Source organism: Anguilla anguilla, chromosome 4, assembly GCF_013347855.1.
Source record: "Anguilla anguilla isolate fAngAng1 chromosome 4, fAngAng1.pri, whole genome shotgun sequence".
Taxonomy (NCBI): Eukaryota; Metazoa; Chordata; class Actinopteri; order Anguilliformes; family Anguillidae; genus Anguilla; species Anguilla anguilla.
In genome coordinates this window covers 51,169,881-51,188,955 of record NC_049204.1, presented here as the reverse complement: position 1 = coordinate 51,188,955, position 19,075 = coordinate 51,169,881, and positions in this window count along the sequence as shown.

The window sequence follows — 19,075 nt, the reverse complement described above, 5'->3', positions numbered from 1 at the left end:
GAAGTAAGGATGGATTATCTCCCACCCACAGTAGGAGATGATAAAACTCAGCTGCACTTGTTATTGGGACTGATTTCTGGGCCTGCTAATCCCATCAGAACATTATTACTCTGCTCCATTCTTTAGTTTTGATCTGGCCACTGCTGCAAATTGACACATGGAAAAGTGGGAAGGTTGCAAAGCGGTGAAATTGCCATCAACGTTGACCAAGCACAGCTCCCCTATAAAAAAAAAACCCCCACAGGCTCCACGGTTCCCCATACAGTCGAAAGTTGATCCAGGGATTGAGCTGTCTGAATCAAAGTTCAGCCGGATTGAAAGGCAGAATGGATAGGGTCATTACATAAGGCATCCCCTCCAGTTCAAAGGCAGACAGAAATGTGTGTTTATGGTGGAAATTAATCTTGATCGTGGCGAAACCTTTTGAAAGAGGGGCATGTAATCGGAATTGCAAGCGTAACGATTCAGTTAATTGCGAATTTATATCCTTCCAAAGTTATTGGCAAGGGGGCCATACAAAAGGAGCAAGATCAATTTTTGTGGAATTTAAAATTTTATACAATGATCTTACTGCTGATAATGAAAATTTGGTGTGAGATAATGATGTATGATCAGCTAATTAATCCAGATCTTCAATTATTACTATAACTTTGAGCTACATATGAATATTCCATTTAAAACGCTAAGCCAATTATTCTACTAATCCATCCAATAAGATTAGATTTGACATATCTTCATTTTCATATCCATTAGGTCTTAAGCTCTCAACACAATGACAGTATAGGCAATGAGGACCTACTGCTGAATCTTCCAAACAAATTTTCCAAAACCAATATCCCATGAGGCCATATTTTCAATATGACCTCATTCACAATGGGCTGACCCTGCCAAGACTGCGGTCTATTTCATAAAAAATGTTATGCGTAAGCTAATATAAACAAGCTAACGTGCAAGATGCAACAGTTCTCCAGTCTGTTTTTGAAGTGTTTCACAAAAAAAAACACAATTTTGTTTAATGAATGCAGCTCTATTATACTGGGCTGTCCAGCAGAGGATGGGCTCCCAGTCAATAAGTGGGTTCCTCTCAAGATTTCTTCCCATTGAGGAGTTTTTCTCACCACCATTTGAGTGTTTTTCTTCCCACTGGGGAGTGTGTGTTCTCGCAGCAATGTCTCACTTTTTGTGGGTTCAGGCCTGTGTTTTTTTGGGGTTTTTTTTGTTTTTTTGTTAAAGGTCTATGTGACAGTGTCTCTGTAAAAAGCACTATGCAAATAAAGCTGAATTGAACTGAACTTTGAACAAGCTATAGAAATGGGTTGCTCAGAAATCACTGACCTTCCTCTTATACAGGTATTGTGAAATTAGGATCATTATACAGCAGCAAATAAAACATGCAAATAACAACATTTCTGATCACAAGAATTAGTGAAGACCAATGAAGGAGAATGCTGATGAATCAAATTTTTTAAAAGTCTTCAGGTGTGAGTGCTGAGTCCAAGTTTTCTAAATATTAATAATGATTGTAAATATAAACTGAAACTATAAGGGAAAGAAGAGTACAAAAACATATTAGTAAACTATAATAAAATGCCTGTGAAAAAAATGAAACAGAGAATGCTTAACCTAAACCATCTAAAATCGGACATATTGTAATATGCATGCACAAATACATACACACATGTGCACACACGCACGCACGCACACACAGAAGAGGATATAAGACGAAAAAGCAAATGCCTTTTGTCTTGTCTGTTGGCTTTCTCGGTAGTCACAGTCATTAAATAAGAATATACTACAAAAGTCTTGATGAAGCAACAGTCAAACCTTGGTACCTGTCATGTGGAGACCCATGCATCAAAAAGTAGAGTTAGGCGAAAGAGAGAGCGCTCAGCCGGGAATTACTTTGAATACATTATCATCATTATACTGTATCTTTTGATTGCCTGTTTCACTGTTTTATGAACATTTTTTAGGTATCCTACATAGTACCATTAGCCTACTTTATTGTGAGCTTTTAACGTTTGGCATTTTAAATGTTCATATTTTCTTCATTAATTTCCGGATTGTCACTGATGGCAACACTACGTCTGCTTTTCTCCAATGGTGTTTTCTATAGGCGAGATACATTTCACGAAAAATTTTCCAATTTGATCACATGCCCTTAACCCGTACGCTTAATACACTTTAGAAACATACTGCACTCGAAAGGGACAAAATCAGAGTTAGGAATCATCTTATAACATCAGAAAACCGATTGCAGCAGGTCAAGACCTACGACAAGAGAGCAGTCGGTCCTAAAGGGTGTTTCTGAAATCTTTAAAATCTTTAAGAAGTGTTCCCCGTCGCATCTGTGAAACACTGTGAAAGCACTGGCGGTGACAGCCGCTAGGCCTGAGGACGAGCAGCGATGCGCTCCTGGGCTGCTGCTCTCTCGGGAGAGTTCAAAGGGCGCCTTTCCATCACTGGCCTCCTCTTCCTGGTGGGTTTCCAGGTGGTCCGAAGCCACCTGTGTTTTCTTTGTGCCTCTGTCATTTATCTAAGGCCGGCTTTGTGAGGTTGCCAGTGTGAGGACAAGCGCGGCGCTCGCTGATGATGGAGTCTCTGCGTGTTGTTCTGGATTTCCCAGAGGAGCTCAGAGCATGGGAACGGATGCGTTCACTCAAAAGCCCATAGATTTCTGCATCAATACAGACAATACAGAATACGGATACACACACACACGCACACACATACATAACATGCAGATATAGTGGTTATGAGCCCATACTAGTCTTGCATGTTTACATTTTAGCTATGTCTGTTTGGCTGGAATGCTTATGTAAGTCAGATAAGTACTATCCTCTTGAAGAATATTTTTGTACAGTGATGAGACTCCTGTTCATATCCTATTTGGGAGACCAGGGTTGCTGTTTCTGTAATAAGCGGTAAATAGGTTTCCTTCAAGCCTGAAACTTTATCTTATATGAATTAATCAATTCTTTTTTTTCTCCTTGGAATTTGATTACAACAACTACGCTAAAAATATAGACTACATATAATAAGCTAATGTCATCCAGCCCATGGTCGTAAATGTAATGTTAAATATATATATTTTAGGTTTGTGCCTCAGACAGTCTTTTTGGTACTTGGTCTCAGGGATCGTATCCTGACGAGCCGTCAGCCATGTTATCATCGCCATCTCACCAGGACACCAGAGCATTTTTCAGGGGATCAAGAGGCACACAAGAGGCAGACCTCAAACACATCAAAGCCCCGGAGCCCTAATCTTTGGAGGTGCCGTGAATGAGCTCGTCAAGCTAAACCTGTACCGAGGCATGAGGGTGTAACCCGACTCAAAACCGGTGTCGGTGCTCCGAGAAAGTTCATCACTCTTGACACCGCGCCCTAATGAGCAGCTAAAGACTCGCAGCCATTTTTGTTCGGCTGAGCTGTGAACTTGAAGGAGCTTATCTGCTGACCTCTTCCTCTGAAGCGCCGGGTCCAGGGTGGAACCCGAGGCACCGTGGCCATCATACAGGAGCTGAGACAATGGAGAACAGAGGAGGGGGAGGGGTGATGGAGACTGTAGAGGGGGGTAAAAAGAAACACAGCTCAGAAAGGTCAGATAGATCAAAACCAACACATGGTCCAAAGGCCATTTCAAATTTTTATGGGATTTTTTTTTTCTCTCTCTCTCTTTCTCTCTCTCTCCCTCTTCCTCCTCCCCAAGGAGAATTTTGCCAAAGTTAAAATATCAATATGTCATTAAGACGCCATCAATTTTCCATTATGGCAATCAGTCAGAAACAGATGTCCTTGTTAATGTATTGAAGCACTTCAACTAGTGCTAGTCCCAGATGTTATACTACATGTATATTTGTATACACACACATATATATATATATGTGTGTGTGGTAAAGAAGGAGTTAGGCTTAGATGTGGTACACATCCTTTTAGATTAGCAGATAATAGTTGCCATTTCACTGCAGACGGGGAAACTGGTTTCTCTTTAGTTGCACTGAGTTCTTCCTGCAGTTATATGATGTTTTCTTTTGCTAGACAACACAATACATTTGCCTTCTGCCTCTTCATCTTTCTGGTCTTCACTTGTTAACATTACTGCCCATCAGCAGGATCCTTTTGAGTGTGTACTGAACACTGCACATGACATCTTAAGTTTCTTTGCTATTTCTAACTGTTAGAAATACACAAATATGCTTACTTGGCCCCACACATCTAAGCCTGACTCGTTTTTTCTTTGCATATTTCTGGCAGCTTTAGTGCATATTTTACTTGCACTACAGGCTGAAGATATTAGGCTACCTGTGGTTTAAAAAAAGAAACTTACGGTAGATAAGATTTCACTCAATTGAATTACCCCTCCATCCCCCCCCCCCCATCTCCTACTTTGCAAAATGATTGGTTAGACTTGTTTAATTGTAATTAAAGCCAAAGGAGGACATTTCGAGAAAAGTTGTGTCTAAGATTATTTTTTTATTTATTTTGTGTTATTGTAGGTAGACATTTAACAAATAGTTTCTACTTTGGTTTGTTATTTAATAAATGTGTACATATTAACTGAATTCTTCTTGACCTGAAGTTTTTTTTTTTTTTTTTTTAAACCACAGGTGGCTTAATACTTTTGGCCTATAATATCTAATTTGGTTTAACAATTTGGCAATCCAAAATGATGTAACTGTTACAATAATAGTACTCACGTGATTTCAGAAAAGAAATGCATGTGCCTTGGCAAGCAAGCAAAGATTCAACTGTGAAGACCAAAAGCTTTCAAAAAACCTGGAGGATAAAGTTGTATAAAGGCATGGTCTGAGCCATTTTCAGAGGTTTCAAAGGTCCACGCAAACCCAATGACTTTAAATTAAGTCAGACTTTACTGGCTTTCTTGGCAGCAGACAGACAGAGCTTCCCTTACAGGTAGCATTCGGGGTCACGTGTCATGTTGTGACTGGAACGATGGACTTGAGGGTCATGTGAGTCCAGATCACAGATGGGACGGTCTTGGCCACTGTATATCAATTCTAAAGCCAAAGGCATGGTCCCATTTAATGAATACATGGAGACGAATGAGGGATGAACAGCGCAAACCACTCATACAATATACAAGTTTTATGGTCTGGAATGTACAGACTTTGATAATACAGAAAGGACATTCCCTGTAAAAGTGATTATCTTGCTGCATATTTAAATGCCAATACACGTTTTTTGTAAGACTAGTATTTGGTAAGGAATCCTCTGTTAAGGGTGATGATGAAATTGTGGCCCGCTCTTTAGCAGAGATTTACCGATAGACTCAGAGGAGACGATGCCTTGATGATGCATAAAGCATAAATTCTCCTGATGCAGACAATATTGTTTCACCCATAGGGCCCGGGCTGTATCATGTTACAGCCCCAGCACACACCTGCATCCCTAATGCATGTGCCACAGCTAGTACCTCATCACCCATGCTGTTTGTCCGGAGTACTTTCAGACACAGTGCTGAACTGAGAGGACTCTGTTTAGACTGTTCTCCATATTCAGCTTGCAGCGAGGTATACAACTGATCTTAGCCTCGGACTGGGTCATTTGCCCTTCTTGTGGAGTTAAGTCTTGCCTTCTGAAATTGGACTGCAACTGCTGCTGTGTGAACTGAGCATGGGTTAGGAATGAAGTGCTATTCATGGACCTTCCCTGGGGCAAAATGTCTGCATACTGAGCCCTGTGTCTGTCAGAATCATATATCAGTGTTGAATTAGCTCACATATACCTGGATTTTTCCCAGCTCCTTCAACATTCAACCAGCGAATAAATCCCAAGAGACCTGGGACACAATTCAGCACCACCTTGCCAAGAACTGCATGTTTACTACACCCGTCTTTGGTATCATTGTGTGCTAGAAGAGTGATACTGAAGCTAGTAGTTGCTGTCACTGTGTACCAGACACCTAAAATTATATCATTAGACATGGCACAAAGGCTGTCCACAATTGCTTCAAAAATGGTTTATCTGATTCCCAAGTAAAACATCACGGCTCATGTCAAAGGATTTAAAGCGTCCCGATGACTGCTGTGTCAACAAATCTGAGCTACGTGTAAATAGTTCTGAGAAGACCGAGCACCTTGGCATCGGATATCCTGAAGTGTGAAGTGTGCCACTGCCCTTGAGCTCCAAATGTTAATGTAACACTAAGCCACAAGGGTAAAACACACTGCCTGCTCAGTTTGTTATCAGATAGGGCTCAGCCCAGAACAACAGGTTTTGAATTCCAAGAATAGAATCAGCAAAATGCATCATCACTTATTAAAGTACACAAACATTAAAAAAAAAATATTCACAATAAAGGGTACTAAAATAAAATGTCTGCTAGCAGCACCTACTGTGGAAGCCATTTCAAGGCTTCATAATTTTCTTTTCTTTTTCTAATTTAAAGGTTTATAACAGCAATTGGATTTTTAAATGTAGTCACTGTTACTTTATTGCTAAAGAAATAAAAAAAGGTTAACAGGCCAAACATGGAAGTTATCAAGACAAATACTTGATAACTGGCCCGTGGCCAGGGAAAGTGCAAGCAATAACAGGGACACTCATGGCTAGTAGGTCCCCCTGCTGTGCAACAACTAAACCGATTCAAAAATAAGCACATTAAATATGGTCAGCTGAATAGCACAAAGGCTCAACTCTGGCAATAGGCAGGGGGAGCATAACCATTAGAAAGCCCCATGTGTTGTTTGATTTGGCTCGCACACCATTCTGAAGGGCATTGCTCACTGTTACCCTATATCAGTGACTGAACTGAACTCAGTGGGCTATCAGGAAGCAGATAGGAAGAAGCTGAAACAAACAAGTGTATGTTTATTTTTATCAAGAAGAAAAAACCTTTATAACATTAATGCAGTGTACTGTACTTTACCGTACCACAAAACATCTCAGGTGCATTTTTATAATGCAATTTTATATACATGAGGTAATATTTTGTGATAAATGGTTAGTTTGATGATTTACGTATATCTCAGGTTTTACTTTCTTATGATATTTTCCATATGTTAATTTTCCAATAATTGAAGTTTTAAATGATTTTAAATAAAATCATGAAAACTAAATGTAATTGGAAAAATGTACTTCTCACTAATGAATATGTTCTGAACTGGTTTCCTTGAGCTTATGTTTTGTTGTAGTTTAAATATTCCATGCAACATGAAAACAAGGAAAAGAGAATCTGTAGTCCTCTCACCACTTAAAGATAAAAGCAATGGGATATTATAAATGAGAAATGCTGCTCTCAAGTGCAAGATAATTTGAGAGGAAGAGAGGGAGTACAGCAATAAATGATAGTAAAATAATAAAGATAGCACAGTCATCACAGAGAAAACAAACAGTTTTTCTCGTAACCAAAACGCTAGACATTCAATTAGTGCGTTATTCAGCTTAAAAAATTGTTCATTTATTAGCATCATTATTTTTTTTCTTGAATAATGTTCATATCAGAAAATTGTCACCTAAATGCGGAATTAGAAATGATGCTACTTGTACATGCCCTCAGGCATACTGCTGTATCTGCAGTTAACTACTGAACAATTGACAACTGCAGTACATGCCGTGTGTTAGAAATATTGCATATATATTTCACTCAATGTGTCAGGCAGCTCTTGTGCTATCCAGACTCTGAGAGGTGGATGTGGAAGACGAACACACTCCCAGCACAGTGGGCATACAGACACACACGTTTCCTGCCGGGCCTGGGGAACTCCTGTGTGCATTTTTCTTCCTCTCCACTTGAGGGAAACATAAGGCAGCCGTGGCGGCTATTTATTGCGCCGCGGGGAAAAGCCTCAAAGTATACATTTACTCACAGAATAAAGCAATTATACGTCCTCCCCGATATGCTCAACATCACAGACTTAACCCCCCAAATATGTCGTTTTATTTACTCCACATCCGGAGTATAAACGTGTTGATAAATGACGACAGGGCGCCCGGGGACTCTCCCGTTATGGACCGGCACACAATTTATGAGCGTGCTCTCCGAGACTTCACGATGATTAATACAGCCAGCCCTGCGCAGATCCATAGCCGCCGCGGCTCCGCTGAGAAGGCTGCATTAATGTTTGGATAAGCAGATAACATCAAAGACGCCTGCTGCCTGTGTTAAGAAAATACTGAATTCTGGGTCAGCGCAAATGAATCCTCAAGGAGCAAGAAATAGCTTTTAATGACAATCTGATCTGTATATTATCACTTTTGCGCAGCTTAAAGTGGAAGGGAATTTAATGACATTTGCAAATGGCTTTGTTCTCAGCCCTTTGCTTCCTTGCTGACAGTAATGATGATTTCTCTGAGGTTTATGGATGTGCTGTGAACTCTGAACACACATATTAGGTTCTGAGTGGAATAATTAAGGAACGCGTTATGACTAGTATGTCAACTAATGAAAAACTTTACCGAGATTAGTCAGTAAAAACTTAATTGATTGCAAGGTTTATTGCATTTTTCCCCAATAAAAAACGGTATAAAGTTTTATTTATTTCCATTAAAAATTATTACATTGTTAATTAACTAATTCAACAAAATGCATATAAAAGTATTTGACCTATATACCTATATAAAGCTATATACAGTGCTATATGCGGTGCCTTCCGTAAAATCAGAAGGCTTTGCATGGTTGCAAAAAATATTTATGTGTCATACATTACTTGGACCTATATTAGCTGTATATATTTTGTCTGCTTTAGTTGTTTCCCAAAATGAGAAAATAAATTTGTGTGCTTATGGTGTTGGTGTCATTAGCAGTATCTTACAATTGTACTGTACTTGAGTATTTTACTGTAGTATCTTTTATATCATGTCATTTTTCCTCTGAAAGCTGTACATGATCATTTAGTTTTCATTGTGATTTTAGCACATTATACATTTACATGTACATTTTTTGGCATTTAGCTGATTCTCTTATCCAAAGTGAGCTCTTAACACATACAAAATTACAATATGCAAATAAAATTGGTAGAGTTGATAGAATCAAAACAATTTTCAAAACTGTAGTAAAACTATACTGAATAAGAGGCAGGCTAAGCTTGTTTATTATTTGTGATCAACATAACATGTTTATTCTTTGTGATATGGAGCAGATCATTTGCAAAAGATTTGTTTAAACCATTTATACATATATGCTACTAATATTTAAAATAGGTATGTTCTTTAGTTTTTATAGGTGAACACTGCAGTAAACTCCCATATACATGTATATCTGCAATGTGACATACTGTTCCAAGAACATCTAGTTAATTTGGATATGGCGATATGTATCTCCAAGTTTTACATCTGACCTTTCCTCCAACTGTCATATTTAATATTTTCCCCTCTCCGTCTATTTTTACCAGAGGCATCGACATTTTGCTCATCATTGCTGTCTGTCATCACTCACGTCATTTGACCTGCAACAAGATGCTTGTTTTTCACTGTTGCACTTATTGGCAGATTGCAGTATCCTAAAGGATACTGGAAATATTTTCACACAATGAAGACTGATATGTACTTCACCAGCTGGGACCTGACCCATCAGTAAAACAAGGTGGCAAGTAGAAGCGCCAACAGTAGAAAAAGCTACTCTATCTCTTTTCACCAGTTGATGGACAATGGGCACTGGATAATGATATAAGGATATTAGGCTTTTTGTAATAATTTCACACCTTTAATAAACTAAACAGGTCAAAATAAACTGCAGGAGCCCAGGAGGTCAAATCGAATCAAATAGAAATAAAAATATTTCACAAGCATTGAACAAGTGACTTTTAAAATAACTACAGAATGAGTGCATGCATGGGGGACCAACACAGGAAATGACTTCACCCAGAGCTGCAACAAGAGTGTGATCAGTTCCTAAGGTTTTAGGTTGAGACCTTGGTCTTTAGGTTAGAATGTTATATGAATCTCTTGCAGTCCATTGCAAAGGAAATGGTACGAAACTTACAAAAGATCCGTAAGATCAGTACATGCCAATGCAAAGTCTTTTTCTCATGGCTAGAAGGTTCAGTCACACAAAACATATTCATGCATTTACATTGTACTATTGGATACAAGCACAATGTGCACATTTTGGTTATTATAGTTACTGCTGCCACTGGCAACATACATGTTAGATATGTTAGTGTATCATTATGATTAGGGAAGTGTGCAATTTAAAAGTTTTAGGTTAGATTCTTACAGTGGGTGGGGCACAGCCTTTGAGCAATATTTACCCTGAAGTGCTGCAGTAGTGCAGCAGCTGTATAAATGGATTGTGCATAAAGAGCATAAGTTGCTCTTGGGAAAATAATCTGCTAAACACATTGAAATTAAACAGCATGAACAAGCATTCCTTTTTGTTAAGACTGTGGGTACATTTTATAATTAAAGCTACACAATCCAGTTTCCTACCACTTAAATCCTTCCAGAAAATTCAGTCCTTCTCTAGGAGTGAGAAAAAAAAATTAGTCGAACTTACTTCCCTACCATACGATCACATGCCCAGTGGACAAAGCGCTTGTTGTTCCGGACAGGAAGAAAAGCTCTGCGAAGGATCATCAAAGGCTTGTTTACTCAGGACGTGGAGTGACAGAGCCATCTCCACACTGTGCTGTGACCCTGTTGTCAAGTGACACCAGCAGACAGCCACTTCCTGCTGTCACTGCCAACCAGCCCCTTATTATTTTATGCAGAAGGCTGCAGAAATCCCAAGATCAAATGCCCCTGCGCGGAAGCTTTTGTGAAAGTACTTGTTACCATGTTACACGCATACACATACACATTTAAGAATGCATGCATGCGCACGTTCTCACATACAACACAGGGTCACGCACTCAAGTCCTCAACACACCTCCACCTGCAGACACTCTCGCTTACACAACAACAACAACAACAACAACGACAACAACAAAATACATACACACACACACACGCATGCACACACCCATACATGCACACACACACGTACACATGCAAAACTCAATTTATTTTTTACACAAAACACCACAGCATTCCAAAGCAGAAGACTCAGGAATCCTTCCTGTCGTAACAACTCATTGTACGGTGCAACAATTCCTTTTCTCAGAACCCCCTGAATAACGCTCTCAGCGAATGTGCCCTAAAGGACGCTTTTCATTTGTACCCGCTGCCGCTTGAATCTGCCCCGCAGTATGCCAATTGACTTGAATTCATTAAAATGCAGAGCTCTCTGTTACCTGGCCGCTGGCGCAGAACTGCGCTGGTGGCTGCCCTTTCTCATGCTTCCTACCGGAGACCTTTGCTGCCTGCAGACAGAGAGGACACCTGTTTTCTGAGCGCGGAGGGCCAGCACCTGAAATCTTAGCAATGGCCTTGCTATTGAGAGCCAGCTCCACGATAAGGCTGCCTCTGTGACAGGCAGCGGAAACTCGATAATGAAAGGAGATGCCTAATAGATGAATCTGGTGCAATTTGCCAAAACACACTGGCTTTTCTGGAAGATTATCCACACTCGCAATAGGAAAGCCTTTGTCCTGCGAAAGTTCCCACTTATCTTCCTATTTTTAATCTTAATACACAACATAATGGCTTGCTTGTATACATGGTTGGAGGATATTTGTAGCCCCCCTATTCCAAAAACTGGCCATTTATTAATTTAGAGGCGGAGGGCTGTTTAGTCCACAAAAACTAAACTGTGTCCCACTGTCACAGCTGTAAATCTATGGCGTTCTAAGTGAGTTTAAACTTCAAACAAACGTATAGAAATATGGACTATTATCTGGGAAAAAAATCTGACATATTAACAAACATACAATATGGGGGGAGCAACCAAGATTAAGAAAAAATATGGAAAGGTTTGGTAAATGTTTAATTTATAATGCCCCATACTATTAAGGATAAGTAAGTCAAATCAAAACATATTGTAATGCTGGTTTAATTTGTTCATCATTTTTCCAAAAAATACATGAGAAGTGAGAAAAGTGAGAGACTACTTTATATGTTCGGGATATTTTAAAAAATACAATAAAATTATCACTGTAACTAGGATAAAACCATACAAGAGACAGATAAGCCAGTGGTGGCAGCAATAAAACATTTGTGAGTATATTAAATGAAGTTCACTTTATAAAGATCTGTCATGTTCAGACCTAACTGTTAAAAAAATGTATTACATTATAGTGACAATTACATTTACAGGATATAGCCATTATTTAAAGTAGAGAAAAAAAGAGAATGGAAAAATTTACAATGACTGCAAATCAACATAGAAATTTTCTGTACCATACTGCTCCGAATACTAAAACGCTTTTTGTATTCATCCAAAATTTGATTTAATCTTCAACATCACATTATATCTACTATACCTGTGGATTTAGCATCAAAACGTGTACCTTGTTGGCCCACTTTACACACTGTGTCCTTTAAAAAGGCCACAATGTAACTCCTCAATGCACCTCATTCTTTCTCTTTATTCCTTTCTTTTGCTTTTTTTCCTGTTACACTCCCACCCCCCTTAGGGGTGGTGACCTTCCGCACACCACTTTTGATGTCCATATGATGTTGAACCTCTTCTCTCAGTAGTCACCATGGTGCTGGCCTCTGTGGGGACCACCTCCCTACCAGGCCGCACTGACAAACTCGGGCCAAGTTTTACAGTCCCCGCTCACATCCGTTATTGTAACATCTGAAAAAGCGCCCTTGTCGATAGTTGAGTAAATTACAATAGGAAATGTCCGCGCTTCCAGGATTCCAGTTCCGCCATTTTGAAGGGCTCAAGGAGGTTCTGAGAAGTATGGCTGCACAGGGGCCCATCATTCATACGCAGCACAGTTGAGGTGCCGGTGTTTCCAATCACCTCTTCCAGAATGTTCTCATTCCGTACGGACTCCCGTGGCACTGCGGACTGTCATCATCTTTAAAGAAGACACTTCTAGTTGAAAAATGTTATCTACTGTAAGTAAGAGATAAAGCACAATTTTTATGTCATTTAAAGGCATGTGGGGCTGGAGATGTGGTATATGAAGCAACATTTTATCGCAGTAAAATGCTGGAGGGGATTATTTTGATGTGGCAAGTGTATGATAAACTGCTATTGTCAACATGTTGACATTCTCTGCTGTTTGGGAGTTTCTCTTGTTTGAAGGCAAAAGAAAACAGGCACATGTAGTCTAAACAGTACTAAACCAGTTCAAATAAAAATGTAGGTATTTGATTTTGTTGACTTATGATTATATGTTGAGATCTTTATAGAAAAATTCACAGTGACATTTAATTTTGTTATACTACAAAAATAAATTAAGCATTAATTATTGATTACATTATAGCCATAGCTATCGTATACTTACCAATTCTCAGCAAACACCATTATTGTGAATTCAGTAACTTGAGTGTGGGGGAAGGAGCTACATATTAACAATGCTTTAAAATGCATTCTGTATTTAGTAATAATATTCCATTATTTATTTCTCAAATGATGTTAAAAAACACATTCATCAACCTTTTTCAGATGGCAAGCTGTAACCTCCAGCCAATGGAAATGACCATAAATTGGCTTAAGTGAAGTATTCAAACTTTTTGGATGAGTGAGCATGAAAGTTGTATTGAGCCTAAATCAAATTAAAACAAAGGCATTTCAAATTCCAGCGGTCCTGCTATGATGTAAGCGGAAAGCTATGCGCTAAAAAACATTGCGCCCTCAGTTATCAAGAGATTTCTGCCTATGCTTTTGCAGAAAAAGTGTGGAACAGTAAGAATAACTCACTGTTGTGGCATTCAAGCCAAGAGAGTGTGTTGTAAGAAAGCCCTTATTGTGATTCAGGAAGATGACAGGTTAATGCTTGCTGGATATTCATTCTCTACCCACCCAACACCTCCCTCCCCTTAAAAAAAAAAAAAAAATCTGTTAAGGGTTTTCTTTGGTGGAGAAGGGGGTTCAGGAGTCCTGTTTGGGAGTACCAGTTAAACTGTCCGCACCTTTACACATGGCCAGTGTTTCGTATAAACATTGTTCAGAAAAAGTCCTTCTTACAGGACTACAGCCATGATTTATGACGCTGAGGGTTAAAGGAGAAATTTAAGGGCACATGCTGAGCATTATTGATCTTGAGAATCAATCAGACAGGGAGAGAAAGCCATTAGCCTTCAACCTTGCCTCCAGACACAGGGGCCCGATGGGCACTCTCAAGGAGTATACCGAATAGCTTAATAGGATAACTCCCCTGTCCCCACGGGCTCATTTTAAGATCCTATCAGTTTGTACAGACATCTTCGTCAAAAAGCTGCCACAGAGTCGCAGGCCACAGGCTTGCATTCCACATCAGGGCATTTAGGAGGGTGGGTCAATTCTGCTTTCTGCTAATGCAAGCATTTTGTATTGCTTTTAAAGTATCGTTTATATTCAAACGCTATTAATTTGACTTTCAATGTGAGCCTGTGAAGAGCAAAAGGTGTCCAATGTGTGCCATCTCTCACTGTCGAAGAAATACTAGAACTACAACTGTTTAGGACAATGGCTGTTCTGCCACACTGTTATTTGTCATATTTTGTAATTATAGAAATATAATGGTAAGTGCCATGTTAACCTGCCATCCATTCAAAATTAATACAAGTGTAATATTTTTTTTTAATAAAAATATTTTTAAAATGTTATTTCTTTATATAATTTTTTAAAAAGCAGCATGTTTATTTCGCAGTGTAATGGTATGATACATTAAGAACCTACAGTAACCAGCTCATAAAAAACTAAACAAAAAACAAAAACAAAACAAAAAAAGTTCATTCAAATTAAGAGAGTTGAAAAGTAGCATTTGAATGATTTTCTGCTTTGGGGGAACGAAAAAGCTGAAAGTAACTTCTTGAAATCTTAGTTCAAGTCACACTCACTGTACCAAGAAAACAAGATGATTCATACCATACCCATACCTTCAAACTAGCACATATTTCAGCCAGCTTTATGTTACTCTATAACTTGGACCAGCATCTTGAACTTTGCACACTATACATAAATTGTATACAACGCATTTGGTGTCTCCAGATTCCATGAGTGGATAACCATATGCTGTCACATAAGACCAATGGCGCTTTCTTGTATGAAGAGTTTTGTTGATCTGGGACTTGTGTGGGAGTGGCTGTGGGGGGTGACAGGGGAACAAATCAAGAACTTAACTATACTCCTGCCCCCTGATATTTACCCTCAGTGTGTAAATGTGTGAGAAGTGAGTTTCATACCCAGGCCATTCTAACCTTCATTGGGCCACTTTTTAAATCAATGACATATGCTCTCCCTGACCAATCCCCACAGCTGTCAGCATTCATGCTTTTCACTTTCCAACTGGCATCTCCCTGCAAACTGCCAGTGACAGCAAACCAAACCCAGCAATGACTAAACAAGCAATTTCTAAAAACTTCATGCGCATCAAAAAAAGAAACAAGACATCTGTATTAAAACACTGAACGAGAAAATCACTCACTTAAAATCAAGAGGAAGAAAAACACATGGGCCACAATATAACCTCATAAAGTGTTTGGGCTTAATATTAAATGCTACAGACAATCAGAAATCTTCTATAGTCTTCTATTTGCACCGTCATGCTTGTTATGCTTTTCAAATTTAAGGCAGGTATATACAAAACAAGTGCCCTGCAGGAAATTAATTACCAAAATGGATTAACACATTTAATCTAAAACCATGCAAATCTAACACCATGCAAAAATCCTATGATCAGTTTGTTTTGAAGATATATTTAGCTGTCAAATGGGTTTGCAGTGCAAACACTTATATCCATATCAGAAGTAACAGATTGAGGATGGTCAGCAATAAGCTGAATGTCATTTTACTTACAGAAGGGAAAAAATAATTTAAAAAAATCTAATTGTAAATTAAACAACAACTGTCACCCCTATAAATTACACAGCAACTGCAATCCTAAATACCAGCAAACGCTGCCTTTAAGCGCCTTGCATATTCAGATTTGTCTATCCCAATGGTGTCCAATTAGTTCCACCAGGCGTTCCTAGATGGATAGGCCTCCAGCCTGATTACAGTGAATGGTGGGTATTTCCTGTGTTTAAGCTCACATATGGATTGAGTAAGGCAGTGGCAGAGACTACTGTTTCTCCCTTCTACATCTTCATTTCTTTTTTCTGAGGCAAAACTCTTTTTTTTTTTTTTTTTGTTTTTTCTGGCTCCGCTGTCAAAATAGTGAGTCGGGTTTTTGGCTCAGGGCATTGCAGCACATGGCCAAAGAATATCCCGGGAGACAAGTGTGGCTAAATGTGGTGTAATCCATATGATCACCAGCCATGTGAGTGCGGAACCACGCCTACTGACCCACTGCTACAAGGCAAACCCATTTCTGCATTGTTTTCAAAAATGCGTTTCATTTTTTCCCTTCTTCAGGACAAATGCTGATAAAACATTTGATGACATGATGAAGGGAAATGCTTTGAAATCCCCCATGCAACTAGAAATGCAATAATTGAGTCAGTTCCACCACCTCTTATCGCAAAGGCCCATAATTACCATATTATTATACTTCATATTACAGCACAGTGGATGCATCCTACATCCTATGGGTCAAGTGCACCTCTGTAAAGTTACCTTATCATAAACTAAAGGAATATATGGCATTATCTGGCATTTCATGGCATTACCAATGAGGGAACAATGCTTTAGATTTTTTGGTTGAGAATAGAAACCACAGCATAAAAATAAAATATTAAGACAAGATGTCATTTCTCAAAGGAACAACTGAAGTTTCTTCTAATTTCATTATTTGGGCATTTGGGCATGCCATAAATATGAAAACTAATTTGCATATGAAATCTGCTTTGATGAAGCAAGAGATACTGTATGTACGTCATGCTGTAACAAAAATGAATGCAAAGTGGGGGCTGTGTTGGGAATGGGGAGTACTTCGGTACACTGTATTTCAGTACTTCTGTGTGAACATTGTCATTATTATTATTTTTCAGCAGGTTTCGAGAGAGATTGTATTAAAGAAGATAATAATTCAAAGATTTTTCTTATTTTTTTAAGCAAAATTTGCTAACCTTTATAGACCGGTAGAAGTTTTTATTTGGTATTAGTAACATTAGTAATAGAATGAGTCCAAGAAATCTGGCAGGGTCTATTTGTCACGATTCACATTCAAGCAATAATGACACATGATTTCATAATCATAGCATGTTCTAATGGACAAAGATAATCCAGGATTTTGGAGGCTGTCTTATGCTAACACCCAAAAACACTATTGCAATGTTAATATTCTTTAGAGGGAATAAAATTGTTGTGGCCAGTAGTTGAGTATTTCATTAATATTTCATCCGACTCAGCACACACAAGCTTATAATGGCAATATAATTTGAACTATTATCGGAAGCAGTGAATTTCAGTGGTTTTTTAGTCTAGTCCAAACATCAACTGCAAAGTAAGTTATTGAACGTTATGAAATTACATCAAATCACATTGTTTCTGCAACTAAGAAATGATTGAACCACAAGTTACTGGATATTTTATGTATGTGTGGACAAATACACTACATAGCCAAAAGTATGTGGACACCTGACAAGCAACATCTCGTCTAAAATTACTGGCATTAATATGGTGTTGGTCTACCCATTGCTGCTACAACAACCTCCATACTTCTGGGAAGGCTTTATACTAGTTTTTGGAGATGTGTTTAAATTCAGCCAAAATAGCATTAGTGAGGTCAGGCATCAGTTGGATGATTACATCTGACAGTTAGCTTTCCAAATGATCCCAAAGGTGTTGGATGGGGCCGAGGACAGGGCTCTGTGCAGGCCTGTCAAGTTCTTCAACATAGTTTTTGACAAAATAGTTTCTATATGGTCCTTGCTATGTGCCCGGACGCATTATCATGCTGAAACAGGAAACGGTCATCCCAAAACTGTTGGGGTAGCTCAGAATCATCTAGAATGTAATTGTATGCTGTAGCACTAAGATTTGCCTTCAATGGAACTAAGGGGCCTAGCCCAAACCTTGATAAACAGCCCCAGACCAAGGGGTGTCCAGATAATTTTGCTCACATAGTGTATGTCAGTGGGTGTGTGTCACAATTCACATTTACAGGTTTTTTTCCCACAGTATCAATGTATCAGGAATCTTCAGGATTTAAAAGCTGGATACAGAAATTCAAGAGGCATATGCTCATTAGTTAATTGAATTAATGTCAGTATTCACAGATTTGTATGAAGAAAATATAGATCATGGTATGGCTCTATGATTCCTTTTATGCATCTGAGAAATGTCCAGTGTTAAACACAGTGAAGACTGCTGACTGTTATAACATACCCATGTGTAAAATATGAGCTTATCAGGCAGCATGCTTTATCTAACAACCAAAAACATAAATTAACTGGAGAAGGATCCAAATGTAACAAAACTTATTTTGCAAAAACCTCAGGTTTAAAAATAAAAGACAAAAGGGCTATTAAAATGTAATGATTTGCTGGTTGAATTCATAATATTCATTAAGTGTCAGAAACAATGTACGGTTATTTAAGAAAATTTATACTTTAGAGGAAAATGTCTAAAAATATTCAGAGCTGGGCCGCTATGGCCTCTGGAATGTGTCCCATGAGAGTATTGTTGGCCTCAGCTAACAGTTCAGGCTCTCACACTCTCAGGTTTCATGGCTAAGTTACCCTGAGTAATCTACAGGTATTATAGATCCTACTGTCTGATTTTCAAGAAAGACACAAAAAAGAATGATTTTTATGAAAAACTAGTTTTCCTTTTCATTTTTTCAAAATAAAGAAAAACATGCCACACTTACCAGGGGCAAGTTATTTTGCATCATAGGTAATATGATAGGACACTAATCCAAAGCACCTGCATTAAAAAAGCAGCATGAAATAGTATAAATATGTTTGTCTTATTCATTCCAGCAATTGGTCCATTCAGCAACAATATGCAGTATTTCCATTTTTCTTCGAACTTCTAAAATCTAAATAAAGTCACAAAAACAGATTAAGGTTTAATTTATGCATGCTGTAGAGCAGACTATCACTGGTATCGGCTGTTAACGGTGCATGAGAATTTCAGTATGTGAAAAACATGAGAGCATTGTTATATTTTATGGCACTGAATAAATCAAAT